Source organism: Notechis scutatus, chromosome 2 (genome assembly GCF_049901735.1).
Source record: "Notechis scutatus isolate UNSWTSFEM ecotype Mainland chromosome 2, rNotScu1.2, whole genome shotgun sequence".
NCBI classification, from domain to species: domain Eukaryota; kingdom Metazoa; phylum Chordata; class Lepidosauria; order Squamata; family Elapidae; genus Notechis; species Notechis scutatus.
In genome coordinates this window covers 28,707,278-28,732,797 of record NC_142010.1, presented here as the reverse complement: position 1 = coordinate 28,732,797, position 25,520 = coordinate 28,707,278, and the positions used below count along the sequence as shown (strand labels likewise).

General features: G+C 40.1%; 2 long non-coding RNA genes across 2 annotated transcripts in view; one reads left to right on the top strand and one right to left on the bottom strand.

Moving 5' to 3' along the window:
• Nucleotides 1-25,520, bottom strand: part of LOC148131984 (uncharacterized) — a 42,726-nt gene that overhangs the window by 8,408 nt on the left and 8,798 nt on the right. The window contains exon 2 of the long non-coding RNA XR_015747235.1: nt 10,811-10,852. This is a non-coding gene — a long non-coding RNA (uncharacterized LOC148131984). The remainder of the gene's footprint in view (nt 1-10,810; nt 10,853-25,520) is intronic.
• Nucleotides 8,244-14,001, top strand: LOC148131985 (uncharacterized). The gene is made up of 3 exons (XR_015747236.1): nt 8,244-8,376; nt 9,709-9,829; nt 11,736-14,001. It is a non-coding gene; the product is annotated as an uncharacterized LOC148131985 (long non-coding RNA).

Below are 25,520 nucleotides of genomic sequence, written 5' to 3'. Positions count from 1 at the left end.
ATTTAGGGGATGGGGCAAGGATAGTGACTGCCCTATCTGACCTGGTAGGATGTCTTTAGGGAAAGGCGGCCCCTTTAGATAACTTGATCCTGGGCCATATAGGACATTAAAGGTGACCACAGCACCTTGAATTGCACCTGGAAAGAAACTGGAAGAGAAGTAAACTGGCAATATCACTAAGGAGGAGGAGGATGTTCGTCCATCGTGTTTGAAGAGGACCTTGACATCTAATGGCTTGTGGGCTGTCCACGATATATCTGCAGGTGGCTGGTAAGGCCTATACAGACACAGAATGTTCTACCGCATGTCAGGCAGCATAGTTGCAGCATTTGCAGCTCTGACTTTGCGGAGAGCTCGCTTCTCTTGTGCTGTGGTTGTTCTTCTGTCTTCAGATGTCTGGCATCCTTGGTGGATCAAGGTGAGTCATGTCAATCGATCTTGTATCAGGGTTTCCCAGGTGGTGGGAAAATGTATCAATGTATCTTTGTATCATTTCCTTTGTCCCCCCATGCAATCGCTTTCCTTGAGACAGCTCACCATAGAGGAGCTGTTTAGGGATGCAATGGTCTGGCCACCTTGCAACATGGCTTGCCCAGCCATCAGTGATATTATAACAGGCCATGTTACAATATCACTAATGACTAGAGGACTGCCCCTCTTGTGGGTAAAACAGCAGTCATTAAACTGCTGGAATTAAAAGAATGCATGTGATACACAGTGTAGAGTGTCTCCACTTTGAGACCCAGTACACCATTTAACACGTTCCTTTTGTTAGTAAGGAACATGATCCATCAACTTGAAGGAAGGAAATGTTCATTTTTGTGCATGCTGCCATCAGTGAGTACCTGATAGAAATATGAAGATCCACCTGACCTTGGATAACTGCAAGGTAAAGAATAAATGGCTAGACAGAAGTGATGGGACATGAGCAAAGAGTTTCTTCTCCCCATTTATTGCCTGTTAGTTTCCCATTCCTCTCTCCTCTCTCTAGAAATGTGTCATCCATTACTGGATGAAGGATTGGGTCCCTAAATATAGTACAATCTATGCTGAGCGAGATCATTTATCCACAGCAGATTTATGGGAAATGACTAAAGCTGTGCTTCTCAACCTTGGGAACTTTTAATGTGTATGGACTTCAACTCCCAGAATTTCCCAGCCATCCACTGATGGATTAAAGAGACTAAAAGCTGTGTGGGTTCTAAGGCAGGATAACTTTCCAGCCAGGATCCAATTTACAGAATGGAAAGAAGAAACAGAGAAAACACTCAAATCCAGTATCTGCAATATCTGAACTCCTTGAAGACAAAAGAATTGAAAGCAATGAGGTCTCTATTAGATCTCTTTTGGATGGAGAAAATTTTTGCTGGCGATAAAATCTTCACCTGAAATGAAAACAATCTGTTTCTAATTGGCTCTTCAAACCATGGCAACTGAGCTTCCATTAAGAAAGAGTTAACATTCAGTCAGTTAGGAAAATTGTGGTGTTTTTTTTTTTAAAGGAAACCAAAATAAATTACCATTATATATAATGAAAGAACAAAGTGGGAAGCAGCCACACTGCTTCTACCTGAACATCCTCTACTGTGACAGATCCTTGCGAAGGCTGTGATCACGTCTCCCTGCAAGTGGTTAGAGTTAGTCAAAGGATTTCTAATGAGGAGGTCATGCACAGAAAAATCTTTTCAGAGCAACAATCAAGGACTCTCTGAGGAGCAAGGTCTGGAAATTCAATGTAGTTGAACTTCAAGGAAGCTTTTGTACCAGCCCTGTGAAGATAGCGAGAGAAGCTAAGCTGGGAACGTATTGAAAGGGCAGTTCTTAATTGGACACAGGGCTGTATTTGGGGGCAGCAGATTGAGAAAAATGCAGGCTGCTTACCGACTGCAGAGCAGAGATAAGAAGTACAAAGGAAAGAGCACAATCCTGGCCTTGGTGTTTCCGTTCCAAGGACCTAAGATTCACACAGAAGCAGACATTAAGGAATGTGCTGCCAGGATGATGTCCTTCAAAAAAAGCGAAATTATTCTGATTTAGTTTCTGCATCGTTGGTGATTATTTTTACTTTATTTGTTCGCCAAACATGTATAGGTATGAACATAAATATGAACAAAGGAAGTAAATACAGATAAATGGGGACAATGAGACAGGAACGGTAGGCACCACAGGTGGTATTCAGCAGGTTCTGACCAGTTGTGGAGAACCAGTAATGGAAATTTTGAATAGTTCAGAGAACCAGCAAATACCACTTCTGACTGGCCCCGCCAACCCCATCTATTCTCTGCCTCCCGAGTCCCAGCTGATCGGCTGGGTCTTCTTTTGTTGCCCTGCACAGGAGACCGGAGCTGCAAATCAGGTTAGTGGGGTGGGGAGGGCATGGGGATTTTGCAGTATCCTTCCCCTGCCCCGGCCACCAAGCCGCGCCCACAGAATCAGTAGTAAAAAAATTTGAATCCCACCACTGGTAGGCACGCTGGTGCACTTATGCACGCCCTCTTTAAAGACCTCTTTAAAGAATGGGGCAAAGTCCACGGTAGACAATTTGAAGTTGAAGCTGTGAGGATTTGAGGCTGTAACAACAGAGTCTGGTAGAGCATTCCAGGCATTGACCACTCTGTTGCTGAAGTCATATTTTCTGCAATCGAGTTTGAAATGGTTTACCTTGAGTTTGTATTGATTCCTTGCCTGTGTATTATTGAGGTTGCAGCTGAAGAAGTCGTTGACAGGCAAGATGTTGTAGCAGACAATTTTGTGTACTACGCTTAGATTGGACCTCAGGCGGCGCAGTTCCAGATTGTCCAGATTATTCTCCAGGATCTCAAAGTCAAATTGGAAGATTACTAACAACACCTTCTAATTCTGGTCAAAACCTGCCCAATGCAAAAAGGAATCTGAACCACAGAGGAACTACAACAATGTGAAGATCAAGCTGAATGCATGGCAACCCGCAAGCAGGGAAATTGGGAGCATCACTCAACAACAATTCTAGGCTAGCCTTGAGATAATTTACCCAGACATGGTCTTTTCCAGATTTGTGGGTCTAAATTATGTGTAACACTTTGATCACTATGATCATTGTATCCTGGAGGTTATAACCCAAAACATCTGGAGAACATATGTTTGAGGAAAGTTGGTTTGAATCATTGTGGTAAGGAGGGAGACGAGTAGGCATGTGCAGAACTCTGTATGCATGAAACAGCTGGTTTTAGTGGACCATGGCCAGACTGAAAAGGGTATTTTTGTAGTTTGGCTTGTATATGGAACAAAATGAAGCTGTTTTGATCCAGATGGGGACTGGCATACACTTATTTTAGGGAAAAAAAATGGAGCAAAGCCCAGTTGTTTCGGGTAGAAGTGGTTTGGAAAGCAGAAAAATGTTGTGGTTGAGTGGTTTTCTTGGTGGCAATGTGTGCAGAAATCAGCAGCAACTGAAGAGAAACAGAGGAGGCAGAGAAGGGAAGGAGCAGGGAAAATCTGTCGGTTGATTGGTCAGTGAGAAATATTGCTCTGGGACTCTGTTTCTTATATTGATGTCACCAAAATAAGGAACTGCCATGCCAGCCAATACATCAACGGTGATGTCTGAGATCATCACATTATAACTTTTTAATGTTGCTTTCTGGACCCTGAACCATTATAAACATTCACAAGATAGCACCCAGCATGTGAAAATGTGCAGTTCCCTGTCCTTTAGTGCTCCTTCCTACAAGATAAGAACTCTCCTGTGCCCCAGGGCCAACTTTAAAGGTGTTAGAGGCTTCTAGACTGTTTAGAGCCCAAAATAAGGGCAGAGTGGTCTTAAGTGTAAAAGGCAGGAGAAGAAAATAGCTCTTTTTTTTTTTTTCAGAGGAAATATAGTAATTGATTTCGGGACTCTTCAGATACCCCTTTAGATATGATGGCTTGTTGTTTTTTGTTTGTTTTGCTCTGACAAAATAAAAATTAAGCTGTAGTTAATAAGTCTCATATTTGTTCTACAACAGCTTATTTCTGCCATATTGGGGTAAAAGAGATATTAAGTGACAGAACCATCTAAACATAGGATGGAAGCTGAAGTGTAAAAGGATTTCTTCCTACTCTTCATATTCTGCAACAAATCTCCTCCTTCTCCTCCTCCTCCTCCTCCTCTCTCTATATAAATGGATGGATGGATGGATGTTCTAACATAACTTTGGAACGCCTTGAGCAATTTCAACCAAACTTGGTACACAGATGACTTACCCTCTGGAAACAAATACTGTGGGAATAAGACACCCCTAACATCCCTGGGGGCGGGGGTGTGCCTTAAAATGGCTGCTACTGTATAGCACAGTGGACTTGCCATGGTAACAGCTTCACAGTACTCCACAAGAGGGCTCCCTCTTAGCCCTCCAGAAAAATGTCAGGTGATTGGCCAAGTGCAATCAAACACTACAAAAATTAAACACCAGCATAGACAAGAAACTCCGGAGGAGAGGAATAGACTTGCGATGCCGCGCAACAGCCTGAGTCCTGACTACAGAATTTTCCTGTCTAACACAGGATTGGGATAAATGAATCCCCGGGCAACACCAGATTATCGGCTAGTAGTTAAAAAGAAAGCCCATATTTCCAGATGAAGAATTCATTTCCAACAAATAAAAAAAAGAGATTCCTTTGCTATGAATATTATCCTACAGGTCAGAAAACTTTCCTAGGTAAGATTCTTAATGCTCATTGCCCCCCACCCCAAAATGAATTTTGCAACTCTAAAGCATAAAAAGCAAATTTTCTTGGCAGAAATGGTGAATATTTCGCTTTCCCTCTAATGCTTACTGAGCAGTTTTCAAGTTATCACTTGGCAGAAGTTGAGACTTACCAAGTACAAATCCATGAATTGTGAGCTTTTTACAGGTGTAGAATGCTGGCCTTAGCAAAAAAAAAAATTCATTCGTGTAGCAAAGCTGTTAATTTACCAAGCCAATTAAAGAAGAAAAATGCTCACTTAATAAAAGAGCGGGAATAGGTGGGTTAAAAAAAGTCCAGGTTTTAAATAATACATCTGAAAGAACATTGAGAAATCCAGGACATTTGTATTTGGATGAATCGCATAATTGCATGTCTTTTGGACACTTCCCCCACCCACCCAAAAAATTCTAGTTTCAGGAGGGTGCGAAGTAAAAGGGTGAGAAATATTAAGAGAGTGTATCTGCCTGCGTTGCTGATCTTGGGGTTTTGCCAGCTCATGAAGTAGCTTAAGCTGTCCTTGTGGGATGTCTTCTTGTTTCATTAAACAACACGGAAGGCAACCTTCTTTTCAAGCATGCTAATCTCTTAGAATCCATCAACTTTGCTGCTAGTCATCCTCTTCTTCTTTTTTCCTTCCATCTTTCTTAACATTAGAGCCTAGGTACTGAATTAAGCATGATTGATTGATTGATTATGTGCCAGCAGCAGCAGCATCAACTCTTGGTGACCACATAGATTTTCTCCAAGATGATGTGTCCCCAACCTGGTGAACAGAAAAACAGATAATCAGAGTTGGAAGGGACCTTGTAGGTCATCTAGTCCAACCCCCCGCCCAAGCGGGAGACCCTACACCGTTTCTGACAAATGGCAGTCCAATCTCTTCTTGAAAGCCTCCAGTGATGGCGCTTCCACAACTTCCGAGGGCAAGCTGTTCCATTGGTTGATTGTTCTCACTGTCAGAAAGTTTCTCCTTATTTCCAGGTTAAATCTCTCCTTGTTCAGTTTCCATCCATTATTCCTTGTCTGGCCTACAGGTGCTTTGCAAAATAACTTGACCCCCTCCTCTCTGTGGCAGCCCCTCAAATATTGGAACACTGCTGTCATGTCTCCCCTGGTTCTCTTTACTAGACTAGCCAAGCCCAGTTCCTGCAACCATTCGTTGTATGTTTTAGTCTCCAGTCCCCTAATCATCCTGGTTGATCTTCTCTGTACTTTTTCTAGAGTCTCAACATCTTTTTTATAACGTGGTGACCAAAACTGCCACTGTAATAAAGTCCATTGACTTTGCTGTTGATTGTCTTCTTCTCTTTCCTTCCATCTTTCCTAGCATTAAAATCTAGGTACTGACTTAACCGTGATTAATTGATTGATTGCTTGATTCATTCATTCATTCATTCTGTGCCATCATCAGCATCAGCTCTTAGTGATGACATATATTTTCTGCAAGATGATCTGTCCCCAACCTGGGATTTATAATGGTGTACTGTCACCACTATAACTTAGTCCATTGACTTTGCTGCTGGTTGTCCTTTTTCTCTTTCCTTCCACTTTTCCCAGAATCAAAGTCTAGGTACTCAATTAACCATAAATGACTAGGTTCAAGCCATGTATCAAGGTTTACAGATCACATCGACTTGATTTACAGAACACATAAAACCCAACAGATAGGTGGTATTACAACTTAATGTGTAAACCCAGTCAGTATTGTTCCAACTGTCAGGAAATTTCTCCTTAGTTCTAAGTTGCTTCTCTCCTTGATTAGTTTCCACCCACTGCTTCTTGCCCTGCCCTCAGGTGCTTTGGAGAATAGCTTGACTCCCTCTTCTTTCTGGCAGCTGCTGAGATATTGGAACACTGCTATCATGTCACCCCTAGTCTGAGTTCGGCAGTTCGAGTCTCACTGGCTCAAGGTTGACTCAGCCTTCCATCCTTCCGAGGTTGGTAAAATGAGGGCCCAGATTGTTGGGGACAATAGGTTGACCTTGTAAATCGCTTAGAAGGAGCTGTAAAGTCCTGTGAAGCAGTATATAAGTTGAAGTGCTATTGCTATTGCTAATTAGGTTGCTAAGAATTAATGAGAAAGTAGCTGGTTTTGCACAACAGATAAAACTAGGTTTATCTTTATTATGTTTTGTTACATAACATGCAGTTTGCTATGTTTATATGTTCAGCCTGGTTTATAAGCCATGAAGACTAAGATCACACATTTAATTAACTATGTTACGCTGCAATGCCAAAAAATGAATATGCAGGCATTTGAAATGCTTTTCTATAGGATTCTCCTGAATTTGGAACCACAGCTAAGTAAATAAAATTGACTCATCTTTGGTTAGTTTTAGGGAAATTGTTTTGTTTTTTTCTGTATGAGTTCAAGTAAGGATGGATAAATCTGTTAGTTTTGGTTTTTCTCAGTCCCTTATCTGTTGAGTCTTAAATTCGGTTCACCTTTTTTCTTCATTGTGTTAAGATTTATGGGGAAAACATTTGCATAAACATTTCACAATTTGCATATGAAATTTTGCTAATCTAATATACATTACTACAGGCAGCTTTCTCTAACAAAATGCATTTGTGTTATTTTTCTATGATGTGAAATTTAGCACTTTTCTATTGGAAAAGTGAGCTGCCAAATTTGGAGAGGCATGAATTTTATAGGATGGCTGATTTTTAATTTGCATTTTAGTTCCAAGCACAAAACTAGATGAATTCATATTAATTTCTCCCCTATCTCTACTTCCAAATGATTTGGAAGGCATTAGCTTTGTGTTTTGCTTTTAAAACAGTTTTCCCATTGGTAATTTTTATGTATTATATGATGTGTGCTGAATTGGATTTGAATGTTAAGTCACCCTGAACAATTTTACAAAATAAAATTAGCAATAATAGTAGCTGAAGTGGTCATTTTTATTTATGTCATTGGGCAAGGTTACAGGAATATAACTATCGATAGGCTTTTGTGATTTGGCACTGGTAGATGATAAGTTACTATGAAATAAGACAATTTGAATGATATAAAGTTGTGTAACACAAGTAGGAAAGTATGAGGCTTTGTGATGTCTTCTTTGGACAATTGGCACTTCCTCACAGGCCGGCTCAAGGGGAATAAGATCATTTCAGGCACATCAGGAATTACTGACCCTGAACTGCGGGCAGAACAGGCTTTGGCCAGCTTGCAGGCCAGCCAAGAAGAGGGGAGGAGGAACTGCCTGCCATAGTGAATCTCAGAGCAGGCAGGGCAGAGAAGTGGAGGTCTGCCAGATTCTCGGGCAAAGGCCCCAGTCCTCTTGATATGCTGCACCAGGAGTTATTAAGCACAGCAGGCAGAGGGAGGCATTGCTAGAAGCAATGTGTGTGGGTCTTGGCTGTGTGCTTGGTGTGTTTCCTGAGACTGAATTACTATAACCCGTGAGCTAACAGGAGTGTACTTTAAGTTTGGTGTGGGGGGGTATGTTTGTTTATTGGTCTTACCGTTTGAGTAGCTTGCTATTTGTGTTGTGGTGGAGTAATTGACCATTGCCTGAGGAATTAATCTGGGCTTGCTCATGGCTGGCTTCGGCTGGGACAGTTATAAAGCTGAGTGAAGAGGGAACTGGAGGAACTGGGGGAAGATAGCTAAAACCCTCCATAAATCACACTGATGTGTGAAAGTGAGTGAGTGGCACAGCACAGGTTTGTATAGTAATGTTGTAAAGATTTTGTCATTGCCCCCACAAAAAAAACCCCCCCAAAAAAAAAAACAAAATTTATTATAAAAAAAAAAAAAAAAAAACCCCCCCCCCAAAAAAAAAAAAAAAAAAAAAAAAAAAAAAAAAAAAAAAAAAAAAAATATTATAAAAAAAAAATATTTAAAAAACCAAAAAACAAATAAACCCCCAAACACAACAAAAACAAAAAAACACAAAACCCAAAAAAAAAAAAAAAAAAAACCAACCAAAAAAAAAAAAAAAATTATTAAAAAATAAAAAAAAAAAATTTTTTATTATATACATACATACAGTATTTTATATGTCTATGTCCTTAGAATGTGAATGGTATATCTAAATAGTTAAACGATTGGCTGTTAACTCTATTATAGGTAGTCCTCACATAATGACAGTAATTAGGACTAGAACTTCCACTGCTGATTGATGCAGTTGTAAAGTGCAATATCTTGTAACTGTGCTGTTTAGCGACAGAAATTACAGCACTTCCAATTGTTATTATGAAAAGAATCCTGCACCATTTAAAGTGTGAAATCACATGGTCACCATTTGCAAATTCCTGCTGGCTTTCCTATTGACTTCGCTTGTAGGAAGCACGCCAAAAAAAAAGTATAAGTAGCAAATACACAATCACCTCCCTGTAAGAACAGGTAGTCCTCGACTTACAACTATTCATTTAGTGGCTGTTTAAGGTTACAATGGCACTGAAAAAAGACAATTTACAACCATTGCAGTATTCACAATCTGAAGCTTGGAAATTCATCCAAGGCAATGCTTTATAGTCTGTGGCTCCAGGTTCTACTACTGTGACATCTAAGATACTTCCCCAATCCATTTCTTCTATATTTAATTCTGTGCAAACAATTGCTGTATTTTTTTCAGTCATTCTCAGTGAATTTGATGGGAGAAGAAAGGTATTCAAACATTTTTTTTTAAAGGAGAAGAACATTCCAGAGAAATTATGATGAGAAGAGGTACAGGATCTTAACCATAGTTATGGGATAGTTAAGGTATGTGAGCAGGTTTCCTGTTTTTCATTCAGAGGTGGTATACAGCAGGTTCTGACCAGTTCTGGAGAACCGGTAGTGGAAATTTTGAGTAGTTCGGAGAACCGGCAAACACCACCCCTGACTGGAGATTTTACAGTATCCTTCCCCTGCCACGCCCACCAAGCCACGCCCACAGAACCGGTAGTAAAAAAAATTGAATCCCACCACTGTTTTCGTTGTACCATTGTCTTCCAGAGACCTCCTAACCTCTTAAATCAATTAATTTAATAAATTTTTCCCTTTGAGATTAGTTATGATGAGGACTACAAGCATGGAAGTTGCAAAGAAAAAGAGAGATAGGCAAGACCAACCGACAAAAGAATAACAGCAACATTGGCACCCCATGCCATCTGTCTCCAGTCATAAAATACTGTAAGTTTATCAAACACTGTCAAAGGCAATGTTCAAGCAAGTTGAGAATGATGTAGAAAATTTTCAAGTGGAGATATTCTGAAAATCTGAGGAGAGTATTCATCTTTTAAACGCTTCATGCCTGCTTAGTCATCTTTGTTGTTTTCTTTTAACAAATGACATTTTGTTGTGCTCTTTGTTACAATCCCAAAATTCCCTTGATAGTTCAGTCATTGCCTGTTCAAGCTTTTTATTTGAGAAGGTGGATGGTTTTTTTTTAAATCTCAGCAATCATTTTACTACCTTTGTTGTCTTGGAGTGTTCACCCTTCAGTTGCATGGCATTTAATCATTTACATTCCCTAGGAAGAATATTTAAATGATGTTTTTCCCATGCAAGAACTTCAAATTTTGCCTCAAATTTTAAATATAAATAACATTCATCTAAAACAAAGATGGGAAACTAGTAGCCCACTTTGAATAATTGAACATAAATTATAAATTACCCCATTCTGACTAATTTTAGGAATGTGTGCATAAACAAAGAAATAATCTAGGTATTGTGGCATGATCGAAGTGTATATCCAAGCAGTGTGACCTTTTGTAAGTCTGTCAAAGAGTGCAGGGCGCAGAGCAGATCACTGTGACATCACCTGAGGGGGCACCCAGATTTTTCAACCCATTTTTCCTTTTAATATATTACAGAAGAATCAAATTTTCTAGATATGTGATGCTGAATTCTACAGAAAACAACATCATTGTTATTTGCTGGCTTGCCAATGAATCTTAGTGGCACATTCTGCGTGGTCTTCAAAGGCTGTTAGACCCCCATCTCACATAACCTCATGTAACCTCCAAGCTAGAACCATAAGTATCCAGAATTTCTAGCAAAAGTTTTTCTTAGTTCTGTTTCAATAGGCTGAACTTGTGCGATGAATCAGGGAGATGACCTCAAGGGAAATTGGCAAGAACCATGACATTAGCAGAGAGGGCTGAAATATACCTTAGGTTCTGGAAAACGTGATCGAATCAGGCAAACTCTTCTCTGATTCACTGGGATATAAAAAGAAAAAGATATAAAGTACAGTCAGGCTTGCATGATTCTGTTATTATACCCTATCATAAAAAATTATACATTTAGATTTCTAGATCTATAGGCTGACAGTGTGGGACTTTTTTACATTCAGTTCTCTTGCAGTGATCAACTATGGCCCTGCAACTTCTATAACATCTTCTGGCTTGTGAGTTTATCTGAACATGTCTACTCAAGTTATAAGTCAAGTTGAAGATGAGGTTACAGTCTTTTTTTCATGTCTTCCTGAACATTGTTCAATCCTTCCATTTGTTTAGACTTACTGTTCCTTTGAAGGAGAAGCAACCATTCTCAGTCTATAAACATGTTATTAATTCTTCCTGCATTACTTTCAGTCACTAATAATGTGCCAAGCTGTCCCTTCCCTATACCAATCTTATTTGATTAACTGTCTGTATTGAAAGGACCTCTGGCTTCAAGACATGTCATTCTTCACTGTAATTAGTGACCATCAAAAAGCAGCAGTCATCAAAAAGCAAACTCTTGGATCTGTTCTGTGAAGGGTGTGGTAATAACATCTTTTGCATCCATGTGACTTAATCACAAAGCTTGTGGATGGGAAAATTTGTGACCCAGGAAGTCCTCTCCCTCCGTTGCAGCACGACCACATTAAATTTACTTATCTCTCATCTGCTTTTATAAACTGCTGCATTTGCCAGCACTCATAGAAAGTTTGAGAGCCAGTGGGTGTAGTAATTACAGCATCAAACTAGAAACATATTTTGTAGGAACATATTAACATATTTTGTAGGAACTTTCTCAAACTTTACTTTTATTGTGAAGTACTCCCCATAAAATGATGAAGGAAATAATGATGAATTGTTTATTTATTTAGGAGACTTATATTGCCACCTATTCGCACATGGAGACTCAAGGCAGCCATTTAATGGGCTCCATCCCGCTCCGCGTTCCTCCATGCCTGCTGGCAGAATCACATCTGAAGGACCTTCCATTCTAATCTCTGGAGGAATGATGTTCTAGAGAGAAGGAGCCACCACGGAGAAGGCCTTTCTTCTGGGTACTACCAGGTGTATCCAGGGGTGGGATTCAAATTTTTTAACAACCGGTTCTGTGGGCATGGCTTAGTTGGTGGGTGTGGCTTGTTGGTCATGTGACTGGGTGGACGTGGCTTGGTGGTCATGTTATTGGCTGGGCGTGGCCAACTCAACATCACTCACATCGAGGCACGCATCTCCTCACCAGGCCTCTCATGACTGTGGGGATGCTGCAACAGTTGTAAGTGTGAAAAATGGTCATGAGTCACTTTTTTTCAGTGCCTTTGTAACTTTGAATGGTCACTCCACACAAGCAAAGTACCAGAAAAGGAGGGGGGAAAAAACTCCAGAGAAGTTCCTGAGACAGGAAGTCTAGTCCTGCCAAGAATGTAATAAGGGTTAACGGAGAGGCAACACCAGAATGTTTCCTTCCTGCCTTCCTTACAGGATTAGGCCAGTAATTTCTTCTAACAACTGGTTCTCTGAACTGCTTAGAATGTTAACAACTGGTTTTAGCGAATAGGTGTGAACTGGTAGACTCCCACCCCTGGGTGTATCTCCCTAGAGGATGGGACCCGCAACGTTCTTTGCTTTCCCACTCTGGTGGGTCAGCTAGTTGTGACCGGCAAGAGACAGTCTGTCCCTCCACCTCCTCCTCCTCCTCCTCCTCAGCAGTTGGGTGTTGCTACATAGAGTGACTCAAGGAGATGCCACTCCTTTGCGGAAAGATATTCCACTGGCTGCCAATGTGTTTCTGGATTAAATATGAATATTATCTTTCAAGTTATTTGCAATTCGGGTCCAGGCTACCAGAGAGAACACCCTTTTTATTTATTGTATTGTATTGTATATATCCCACTTTTATTATTTTTTATAAAGAACTCAAGGCAGCAAACATACCTAATGTTCCTCCCTCTTCCTAGTTTCCCCACAACAACAACCCTGTGAGGTGGGTTGGCCCGAGAGAAAGTAGCTGGTCCAAAGTCACCTAGCCAGCTTTCATACCTAAAATGGGACTAGAATTCAGAGTTTCCTGGTTTCTAACCTGGTACCTTAATGAGGACTACCCCAAACTGGCTGATTGATCCTTCATCTGCCATCTGTTCCAGTCCATTCTCTGAGATAATATAGGCCAGTTGTTTCTCCTGCAACAGAGGTCAGCCCTTCTCTGTCGTTGCCCCAAAATTTTGCAATAAACCAGTTTGTTGAACCAAGGGACCAACTTGGGTCAGTTGGGTCAGCTTTTTAAAAAGTTTGTGCATTTGCAAGTAAGCCTTTAATGGTTAATTGTTTGGTTAAATTCAATAGATTTCATGTGTTTTAAATGTGGGCTTTTATTTCACTTTAATTTCATTCATCTTTGTTTCATTCTTTTTTAAAGGCTTTATAGTAACAAGCCCATTGTTAGATAAAACAATGAATACTTCCTTGGACATCTTTAGTTTTTTTTCCTGAGGCTCTATCTCTTGTGTTGTTTAATATAATAATTGTCCACAAACAATTATTTCTTTTTTTTTTCAAAATAGAATGATGGCTTTTGTTCATTAAATTGCTAACTTATCTTATATATGACTCTGTGGGAAGCCCCCACTCTCCCAGAGAATGAAATATTTTGGGGAATATTAAAAGAGGCAGTATATCCTCAAAGAAGAAATGGAGAAAATTTTTAACAAAGGCAGAAAGCAATCCCAGTCTTCCTGCCTTAGGAAAACAGGTTCAAACCAAGAAACTTGAAGAGGCTGGCCTTTAGGAATGCAGATTTTGTATCCATTCAGGAAGACTGGGCCAATCTATTCATAAATAAAATGCCTTCAGCCACAAGCTCTCCAACTAGAGCTGATGGGATTAAGAATTTCCATCCCCACACCTAAATTATAAGGACAGGACATGACCTTTAGGACATAATAGGATTAACCCACCACCATTGAAATAGTAAAAAACACAAGGCTCACTACATTGCACAATCCCCTGGAGCATCTCAATCACCAAATCCCAGTACCCTATACAAGTCTATCCACTCACTCAGCCATTTTGTCAGTCACCCCAGAAACATGCTGCTGTCACTGAAGTTTCTGGAAACCAAATAAAGAGAGACCTTCTTTCCTTGTAGCCAGCCTCCATTTTATTTCTAGCATCTTTCTTCCAACTTGGAACTAGACTGGGTTTTTCTTCCCACACCTCCTGGAAAAAGTTACTCATTTTCAGACCAACTGAATAACTGTAAGGATTTGGGCTGCAGATAATCCATCTGAGTATTTAATCATGGCAGCAAACAGATGAAAACTTGAATATTTTGCTGCCATCTAATAGTCATCAGGTTTTTTGCTGTCAAAATTTGCTAGACAAGAATAGTGTTTTTTAAAGTTGATAGCTTTAAGATGTGTGGATTTCAACTCTAATTCTGGGAGTTGAAGTCCACACATTTGCCAAGTCTGAAAAACTGCCCTAGAATAAAAGGGATTTCACTAGTTGACAGCTCTGTAATTTTAATACAAGCAAAACAGTGCCAGTAGAAATGGTTTTATTGTAATGGGAGAAAGATTAGAACATATTAACATTGGGCACTCTTGGTTTAAAATGCCTCAGAGATATTAAATAAATGTTTAATGCTTGCAGCTGTACTTGTACACTTTATCTTTCAAACAAATCATGCTATTAATTAAATATAAACACATTCCTGGGAGAGTCAAATCACAGTTTTCTTGAGTTAAATATGACACAAAGGACAGGTAAGTCATTTACCATGTCAGCATTTCTACAATCCATGTCATTTAAGTGTGCCTAGCCTCCCCCATGTGGGCATGGTTCCCTGCCATATCATCAGCATGTCTGCCCAAACCACAGATCCCCAAAGTACATCATCAATATACATCATAATGTATATACATTGTACATCAAAGTAAATGCATTGAAATGAGGTAGCATCCCCTGTCATTAATTAGCTAATCTTGATCTCGTCCTAGATTTTAACAACTCCCCTAAAATATCAATTGAAACTGTCTCTATATGTTATGCTTAAGCAAATACAAAAAATGAATGTAAGAAATATAGGGCCATCCTTTCCAAAATTTCCAGTTTAAGTAGAGACTTAGAAAATAATACAGATTAGTTGAGTAGGGTAGGTTAGGGTAAGGTAGAATAGAATAGAATAGAATGGAATGGAAGGGAATGGAATGGAAGGGAAGGGAAGGGAAGGGAAGGGAACGGAACGGAACGGAACAGAATAGAATAGAATCCATCAGGGTGATGTCAACTCTTTATAACCATACGGATTTTTCCTACAAGACTCTGTTTCCAACTTCAGATCTCCCAGCAGTGCACTCATTGCTGCAATTGAATTGATCTACCTTGATGGGGTTCTCTTCCTTTCCACTTTTCAGAACACAATTATTGATTACACCAGAAAGCTAAGTCTTTACATAGATGGTCTAAGTCTTTTGTTTGAGCCTGGTCATTTGTGCCTCTAGTGAAAATTTTGGACTGATTGTTTCTTTTCCTGGCTATCCAGAAAAAATCAGCAGTCTTCTCCAACACCAAAGTGTTCACCAAGATTTTCATTGGTATCCTACCAAATGCTAGTCCGCTTGTTCCTTTGCTGTTGATGGTTGATCCTAAGCTTTCCATCATTTTAATATCATCATTGATAATTCTAAGGCTGCTGGTGGATCTGTCTTTATTGGTTTGGTCTTCTTTATATTTAATGATAGTCCAATTTTCCCCCCTTGTGTTTCTTGACTTTCAATGCTGGAACATGCAGATTATATCAGCTAGCAAAGTTGATCCAGTTTTAAAACCACACTCATCTTCTTCCAATTCAGTCTGGTTTATGTTTTCAGTATTATAGGTTGAATAAATAAGAAGAGAATTTACCATCCCATATCACTCCTGAACTGGAGCCAGCTTGTTTCACTGTATTCTGTGTGAACTATGGCTTCATGTTCTGTACATCGAGTTCAAATGAGGACAGTGAGGTGTTCTGGGGTTCCCCTAAACACATTCCATGGATTGGCATGAGTGGAAAACTTTGAAGGTCTTTCTACCAAAACGCTGACTTCTTCGTGATCACTTTCTTTGCCTTTCTCAATTATTTAGCATGCATCAGCAATAATGCATTTTGCTCCTCTGGCTTTTCAAAAACAAGCTTGAGCACCTGCCATCTTCCTTTCCATATAGGACCTAAGCCAGGGGACTTCAAACTTGACAGCTTTAAGACTTGTGGACTTTAACTCCCAAAATTCCTCCTCCAGTCATGTTAGCTCAGGAATTCTGGGAGTTGGAAGGCCACAAGTCTTAAACTTGCCAAGTTTGAAGACCCTTGACCTAAGCTGTTTCAGATGATCCTAAGCATTATTTTTATCAATATGTGATTTGCCATTACCTTCTCCCACACCGTATGAAATGTTGCCTTTGCTGTTGTCACTAATGTAATCAGCTTCTTCCAGCATCTTTTTATATCCCTGTTGCCTGATATATGGGCCTGCTAGCTTTATCTGGGAAGATCTTCAGGAATCTTGCTGGGGAATTTATGTCTTTCTTTATTTTAAAGATTTCTATGACCACCCCATCTTAGAACATGATATATATCCTTGCCATACAGTCTCAGTGTTCTTATCTCTCACAGATATGCTTCCTCCCCACCCTTCTCCTTGCCATGTTGAGGCAGCACAACACAAACCACATTGAAGCAATTAAGGGAACCAGGCAAGATAAGGGCTTGAAGACGTCCACAGATCTCGGAACACACACTGGGGAGGTCGCCAAACTCAGAGAGGAATGACAGACTAGAGATATTTCCACGCTTTGTTTCCAGCACTGGCCCATACGCATGTCCGTCCTTTTAACCAGTTCTCACAGCTGCAGCCCATGGAGAGGATCAAGGCCCTTTCGTCCCCCATAGACCATGCCATTCACATCTCTCCCTTATCCTCTCCTCCCTGCATGCCCTAGAATGGAGAGGGGATGGTTCTGACTTCCTCTGACTGCCCAGCCGGCCTCTGCCCTTCCCCAGCCTCCTCCCCAACCTCCGGAGCCACACTTCCATTCCCTGTCGGCTGTTCCTCCTCTCCCTCGGAGTCAGTCTCCAATAGGAGCATGACACCTATCTTTATGGAAATGCAGCTTTTTGACTTGAGGAGTTAACTAGCTGTTACATAAAACATGAGAGAATTACAATTCAGCTGCTATTCTAGGGACATCACTCTACAATTCTAAGCTATTCCTGGATTAAGAACATCTGATTTACAGACAAATCTTACCTACAAATGGGCTGAAGCTGCACAATGTTTTCATGAACCACCGAAGTTGCATGTTTTTAACATAGAGTCTTTTTGAGCAGTTCATGAAAATACTATGTGGCTTCAACAGTCTATCAAGTCGAGGAAAACAAACAGCATCCACCATTATCAGTACTGGTGGTCCTCAACTTACAACAGTTCATTTAATGACCTTTCAAAGTTACAAAAGCACTGAAAAAAGTGAGAGTTTTTCACACTTATGACCACTGCAGCAGCCCCATGATCACCTGATCACAACTTGGATGCTTAGGAACTGGTTCATATGTATGACGGTTGCAGTGTCCCCGGAGTCCTGTGATCCCCTTTTACGACCTTCTGACAAGCAAAATCAATGGGAAAGCCAGATTCCCTAAACATTATTATTAACTTATCATTGATAGGATCCTTTATTTTGCTACACATTTCTCCAACTTCCACAATTTCTAACTAATCGGCATGGAACAAAAGATCTCATGATTTAATCAGAATGAGAGAAGCCCAAAAGGCTACAGTACAATCCACTAGAGAAATGACTGGGTAGTAAAAGATAGAAGATTCACTTACCCCACATTCCCCCAAGAATTTCTCTGAAATGTTCTTCTCTTAATTTTTAATCCTTTTTACTTTTTTTGCATTGAAGGGAATGAGAATTGTAAGGAAAAGTAATGAACAAAATGATGACACAATACTGTTTTTTGATATTGTTGTATGTGGTTTCTTGAGACTGACGGATGAAACTCTGGAGGGATTGTGAAGTTGGAATGAATGGATGTTTAACTGAACTCATTAAAAAAATAATGGCTGAAGTTTCGTTCCAGGTCAATGTAATGTTAAAATATCTCTTCTGGAGGACATCAAAATGTTATGCAGAGAGTAGAAGCAGTTGCTAAAAAAGTTTCCTCTGGGTTGTTGTGCTGTACTTTCTTCTCTTAGTGTTTCATATTTAATTTCTTAAGCAAAGAGATATTTGAACCTCTGACTTTCCCAAGAATCCATTAACCTCTCCTTGCAGTCATGTATAATTCTTATTTTTTTTCCTCAGTTGAGTCATCCTAGCTTGTCATCCTCAAGGAACAAAGTACCGTCTAGTATTTCTTATAAGGCAGAAATGAAAAATCAGATGCACATAGTTTGAGCATGACTTGTCTTGAATAATTGATAGATAAAAAAGCTCAGTGGGAAGAAACACATTAAAATTAATCTGAGATAGCTTAGAGAAATGCAGCTTTACCTCATGGTGGATACAACCGCATACAAAGTTCCCAGCTCAGTGAGAAGATCTGCATGGGGTATTTTCCCTTCTAGGCTAAGAAGTTGGTTGCTAGGCACCAGTATCCTCAGAGGTTAATGAAGGACATCCATAATAAATTAGATGAAATCAATGCACAATGCCTTTAAAAAGGAAAATCATTTGAGACGTTTGAGTTTACTAACACTTGTTCCTCATCAATTCCTTGTACTGGTATACAGCACTTCCTGGCTATTCTCCGATCACAAGTCTACCAGATGAAAATGAATGATTGAGGTCTCAAGGAATGCATTTAATCAGTCAATCAGAATGCTGCTTCTCTCCTTGATTGGTTTCCATCCATTATTTCTTTGTCTTGCTTTCTGGTGCTTTGGAAATAACTTGACACCCTCTTTTGTGTGGCAGCCCCTCAAATACTGGAATAATGGCTATCATGTCATCCCTAGTCTTTCTTTTTTCTACATTAGCCATAACCCAATTCCTGCAACTGTTCTTCATATGTTTTAGTCTCCAGGCCTTTAATCATCCTAGTTGCTCTTCTCTGCATTTTTTTCCCCAAAGCTTCAATATCTTTTGTGTAATGTGCTGACCAAAACTGGATGCAGTATTCTGGGTGTTGTCTTACTAAGGTTTTATAAAACGGTAGTCCTCTATCTCATATATTCATGGATCCTTGCTCATGTTCATCCCATTTAGGCTGGAGCCGGCATGTTGCACTATGCCAACAAGATAAAAGCAAAATGTACAAGAATCTCCTTTCCTTCCCTGGCCCCCTTTGCTTCTCCATTATTATTATTTTTGCTTTTATCAAGCATGAATGGCAAGAAATGTACAAAAGAACAATAGAAGACAAAGGAATTCTTAGATTATTATACTACGGATAAAAGTGAAGTATTTTTAAGCACTCCCCACATTCTGCATCATTTTTGGATCACACAAAGATCTTAAAGAATGGACCTTGGAATACTACATCCAGTTTTGATCATCAGGATATAAAAAGGATATTGAGACTCTAGATCGAGGGTCTTCAAACTTGGCAAGTTTAAGACTTGTGGACTTCAACTCCCAGAATTCCTGACCTAACATGACTGGAGGAGGAATTCTGGGAATTGAAGTCCACAAGTCTTAAGCTTTGTTTGAAGACCCCTGCTCTAGATAGAGTCAGAGAAGAGCAACAAAGATGATCAGGGAACTAGAGGCTAAAACATATCAAGAATGGTTGCAGAAACTGGCTATGTCTAGTTTAAACAAAAGAAGGATTAGGGACGATATAATAGCAGTGTTCCAATATCTAAGCAGTTGCCATAAAGAATAGAGGTCAACCTATTCTCCAGTGCACCTGAAAGCAGGTCAAAAAGCCATGGGTGGAAACTAATCAAGGAGAGAAGCAATCTAGAATTAAGGAGAAATTTTCTGACAGTTGAAATAATCAGTGGAACAACTTGTCTCCAGAAGTTGTGGGTGCTCCACTGCTGGAGATTTTTGAGAAGAGATTGGACAACCATTTATCTGAAATGGTATAGGGTTTCCTACCTGATTAGCGGATTGGACTAGAAGACCTCCAAGGCCCCTTCCAGCTCTGTTATTCTGTAATTCTGATACCTGGAGATTTCTTTTTCTTTTAGCCCCTTTCAGGACTTGGCCCATCTAAAACCATTTAAAGCAAAGCACAACACATATAGAGCACATTAAAGCTGTTGATTAATAGTAATTGTAACTTCCTCTCTCCAATTTCCACCTCTGCTGGGACTGCGTTTCTTCCTATTTTGTTATTTAGCATTTGTTATTTACCTTTTCATCCAAGTATGTGTTGCTTAAACTCAGCATGTGGCATTTGGCAAAGGTCTCCCTTTTTATTCAATTTCTAAGCTTGGGTCATTGGAGCATGCAAAGGTCAAGCCAGTGCCTCATTCATAGTCTGTAATATTTTTGTTTTCGCTATTACCTTTATTTGGCAGTTGAATTATGTTCATGGGCACACACACAAAAAACCCCCAAATAATTATAGTACTAATGAGAGTGCTAATGAGGGATAATGAAAGTTGCACAGAGAAGTTTATTTAAAATTTCTAAGATGAGTAGAGAGGGGGGGAAATTGTGCCCTAACCTTCAAATTTCAGATCAGGGATATTCCGACCGAATATTGCTTTAGCACAGACAAAATACAAACAAAAATACTGGATCTCTCCTTGGCTATGATAAAACTTCCAAAAGAAAAGGTGAAATAGTAGAAGTACAAATCAGAACTTCTGTTGCCAACTAGGCCATTGGGAAATATTTCTGCCAAGTGACATATCACCGATGTCAGGGCAATATAGCATGGAGTTATCAATATCTGCTTTATAGTTAAGACTGAGATCTCAGCAATCACAAATCTTGCTCCCTCCTGCAAGTCTATTTTTTTCTGGGTGGAAAAATACACTTAAAAGACTTGTCAGAGCTTTAGAATGTATCAGTCTTTTCCTACACCTTTAAAAACCACATTCCCTGACGTATATTTCTCATGCTGGCTACCATTTAAATGAAAAAATGTTATAGAAAAGAAAGCGGGACATTCAGCTATTATTCAATCCTTTTGTTCATTTGAAAACCTATAATGAATTCTGTAGATATGTAGGTTTGAGGGCCTCTCAAAAGGACATGCCATTCCAAAGAAAGTTGTGTCCGTTGTTGATATTTCATCTTCTGCCATCATTTAGTGAAGTATCTTCCCTTTGGAAAGAATGTAAGGAATTTTAGAAAATAGAAGTTTGCACCTAGAATCATCCAAGTTTTAAAGGACAGAAAAATAATTTTCAATGACTCAGTGGCAACCAGAGATCCACTGCCTAAAATGCTGTAATTACTAATCCCAGCAAGGTGGCATGCTAACTTTGACCAAATTCAATCAATGACACCTGCCCTCACCCCCACCCCAGAGTGAAAGAGTGTCAGGCCCCTGTTAGAGTCTGACTCCGAGGGAGAGATGGAACAGCTGACAGGGAGTGGGAGTGTGGCTCCAGTGGTTGTGGAGGAAACTGGAGAAGGGAGAAACTGGAGAACACAGACCAGATGGGCATTCAGAGGAAGACTCAGGCCCATCCTCTCTTCATCCTAGGGCACGCAGGGAGGAGCGGATAAGGGAGAAATGTGAGTGGCCTTGTCTATGGGGGAGGAAGGGGCCCTGATCCCCTTCATAGGCTGCAGCTGGGAGGGCTGCTTAAAAGGACAAACTGTGCATGGCAAAGTTGCTGGAAGCAAAATGTGCATTATTCTTGTCAGAGCTTATCTGTGTTTTGGCTTCCTCCCAACTGTGGTTGCTGCGTTATCTGGTAGAAGTCTGCAATTAACCATCCTTGCCTGCACTAGTAATTCCTTCAGTGTGGTTTGTGTTGGGTTTTTTATTTCGAATACTTTGGGTGCGGACTGCATTTACTCCCTCTGTAAACTTGTTTTCTTTAAGAGTTTAATATGCAGCCAAGGATAATTGGACATTGGGGCCAAGTTGGAGGCATTAAAGGGATTTCATTCTATTTTTGTGACTTGGTTATTTTTGTGTCATGCCCCGGGGTCATCACAGAAAGCCATGCTAAATTAGGACAATGATTTCTTTAGACCAGCATTCTCTTTCCCCATAATAGCTACCCAATGTTGACTGGAAGCCCAATACAAGACATGTATCCAGTCAAGTTAGGTAATATATTATCTAAGGCAGTGTTTCCTAACTTTAGCCATTTTAAGATATGGGGACTTCAACTCTTAATACTCCAGCCAGCAATGCTGGGTGGGGTATCCTGGGATTTGAAGTTGACCCATCTTAAAATGGCCAAGGTTGGGAAACACTGACCTAAGGACACAAACTCCCAGATTCACTGTTTGTCAAGAGGGGGTGGGAAGCTGGGACAGGATCACAACCTAAACAGGCTAAGCCAGTGGTGGGATTCAGCCAGTTCGAACCGGTTGTTAACTCTCTGAACAGTTTGGCGAACTGGTTGTTGGAAGAACTCATTAGGGAAGAGAACCGGTTGTTAAATTATTTGAATCCCACCACTAGGCTAAGTTTTTGGTAGGCAACATGCAAAATGAACAAATGCTCTAGGGCAGGGGTGTCAAACTGGTAGCCTGTGGGGTGGATGTGTTATGCGCAGGCCACGGCCACACCCCAGCTCCGCAAAGGGGGAAAATGTTGCAATATGTCACGTGACGGCAACGTGACTTGGCAAGTTTGACACCCGTGCTCCAGGGCAATATCCACACTGGCAAGCTGCCCCATCATGAATGCCAACCATCATCTATTTCTTGAGAGCAGGGATATCTTCTACTCACCGCTAGTCCTCTAATAATGCAAACCCTCTCCATGTTTCCCTGCTCCAAATTGAAAGTCATGTTTCCCAGCTTGTGCCAGCTCAAGGGTTGCCATCCAATTTGTCTGTTGTGCTCCGCTTTCTTCCAAGCAAAGTCCTGCAATTTAATTGGTGTCGTACGGAGCAAGAACACCCCCTCACCTGGGTCATTGGTCACCACCCCGTTGCCCTCTAATCTCTGCAGCAGTTGCTGTTACCAATGGTGATTCACTGAATAATGGACATAACACTTACTTGACATGCCGACCTTCACTTGTTCAAAGCCCGCAGAACTGTTGTTGTTTTAATTACTATTTTCCTCTCCCTGCCCTACTTATTTTTCTGCTGGGTTTTTAAAACATCACTCCACCGATGCACCATTTTATCATCACTGACTGGAACAACAGTGGGCTGGAAAAGCAGCATCCATTTTGCTCAATCAAACCATTTGTTTAAATTCACCCATCCAGTCTAAGTCCTTGCAACCAGAAATGTGAAATGACTTTTCCAGGAATGCCTCTGGAAGTGGGTTTTCAAAATTTTGACAACTAAACACTGTCCATAAGCAAAGCGTGGCTGGTCACTGTCCTTTTCTCTCTATCTCTCTATAGAAAGGCAATGGTACTTGTATTGCACACAAAGGTGTTTTTTTTAAAATTGGGATGATGCACCCTTGGAAGAGGTGAAGGACCATGTGAGGGACAGATCAACCTGAAGAAAATCTATCCTTGTAATTTCTAAGAGGTGACAATGACGTGATGGCACATAATCAATCAATCAATCATGAGGTGACTGAGAATTTTCTCCCAACTTTGTTTAACCTTGAAAAAGGCTGATATGTTTAGAATAACACCAGAATCTTTGCATAGAGGCATCTTCTGTTATCCAGTACTTCTTGGACTGTCAATGTGATGGAACCAGTGTCACATAGTGACATTCTTTGTGCATGAGTGTGTGCATGTATGTTTATGTATATACTTATATACATACACACATATTGAACCTAAAAACTGCCCCACCCAAACAGGAATTAGAACAGGAATTAGAATTAAAGCTGTTAACTGCAACTTTTGACTCATTTTTGAAATCTTTTTATTTACTTATTTTCTGCTTTTGAGCCAGTTTTTGACTCATGGACACTACCTGGAGAAGTCATTCTTGGTAAGATTTTTCTAAGTATTTTTAAATCATTTATTAAATTATATGCCACCCATCTTCCTATCTGATTTGCTATTGTCTCCTTCCAAAGGCTAAGAGAGAATGACACACCCAAAGTCACCCAGCTGGCTTTGTGCCTCAGGTTAGACTTGAATACACAACCCACTACCATAACTACTCCACCAAACTGGTTCTCCATCAGATATAGTAGGGCGAAAGTCTCTTTGAGTTCCACTTTCAGTGATCTCACTGCACTAGCAATATGAGATGTCAACAGGGTAGGGTTAAAAAGTCAAGGCAGCAGCTGTGCCTGCACAATAAAAGGCCTTTTTTTCACGCACACTGAATGTGGAACATTGGTACAAAGTAAGGAATGCTACTGAGCAATGGATCCTCCCAAGTCGGCATATAAACACAATTGAAAATATTGTTTTCACTAGCAATGGCATTCTCCTAGTAGAACAGTCTTCTGCACTCTGATGTTCTCCAGATCGAGTAACAGACCTAGCAGCCTCTAGCCATTGTGTCCCACACACCTGGAAGGCATTGGAATAGGGCTGTCAAACTCCCGTCACGAGCTCGCCATGCCCACATCCGGTTTAGCAAGGGGGGAAAAAGTCCCTATATGTCATGTGACACCGCCGTGAGGACTTGAGTTTGACACCCCTACACTAGGAGGAGGAAAATCCATTTTAGAGTGGCTTTTAATAGAGCCATCAGACCTTGTGCGACTTGAATTGCATTTTCCTCCTATTTTTGGTAGCATTGCTTCTCTTTGATCTTGGACACTCCCAAAATCCTTTTCATCATTCTCAATTCCACTCATTGGATGAACACTTAATTAGAATACAAACTATCTCCCTTCTTCTTCTGTACATTTTCAATTGGGTTTTAGTGGAACAAGAGCCAGGAGGAATTAGGGCTTTTGCATTTTGCTTGCTAATTAGCAGCAACATGGTAAAAGTAGAGTGGTAATGTTTTACTTATTATGTAACAGTGAGTTACTTGCAGAATGTCAGCGCTCCATAATTTAGGACTGCTACAGTACTTCTTTTTCTTCTGACAGTGCTCATGTATATAACAGGGCATTTGGCAATTTTCCATAGTCACAATTCTTTCCCATTTGTGATCAGCTAATGGCATCTACTGTTTACAAATGATAAATACTTGTTAGGCCAATATCTGGTCCAATGCTTCCAATATAAATAACTGCATTGAAAGCATGTAATCTCTCCGTCATTCTCTCTCAAGCATTTCACTCTTAACAATGGTGTTCCCCCACTTAATTAGCTTTTATTAATAAAGAATAATAACATGCTTCTTGATTTTTGTTTCCTTGAGACAAAGAGAAGGGGATAAATCTTGACTTTAGGACTCTTGGCTATAACCCCAACAAAAAGTCTGAAATGAACAACTCGCCATAACCAAGTCTTGAAGATAGATAGATGGATGGGATGGATGGATGGATAGATAGAATTCTTTATTGGCCAAGTATGATTGGACACATAAGGATTTTTGTCTCTAGTGCATAAGCTCTCAGTATACATACAAGCAACAAGTGATAAATCATGATCATAATTGTCATAAAATACATTCATCATATATCATAAGATATACAAACAC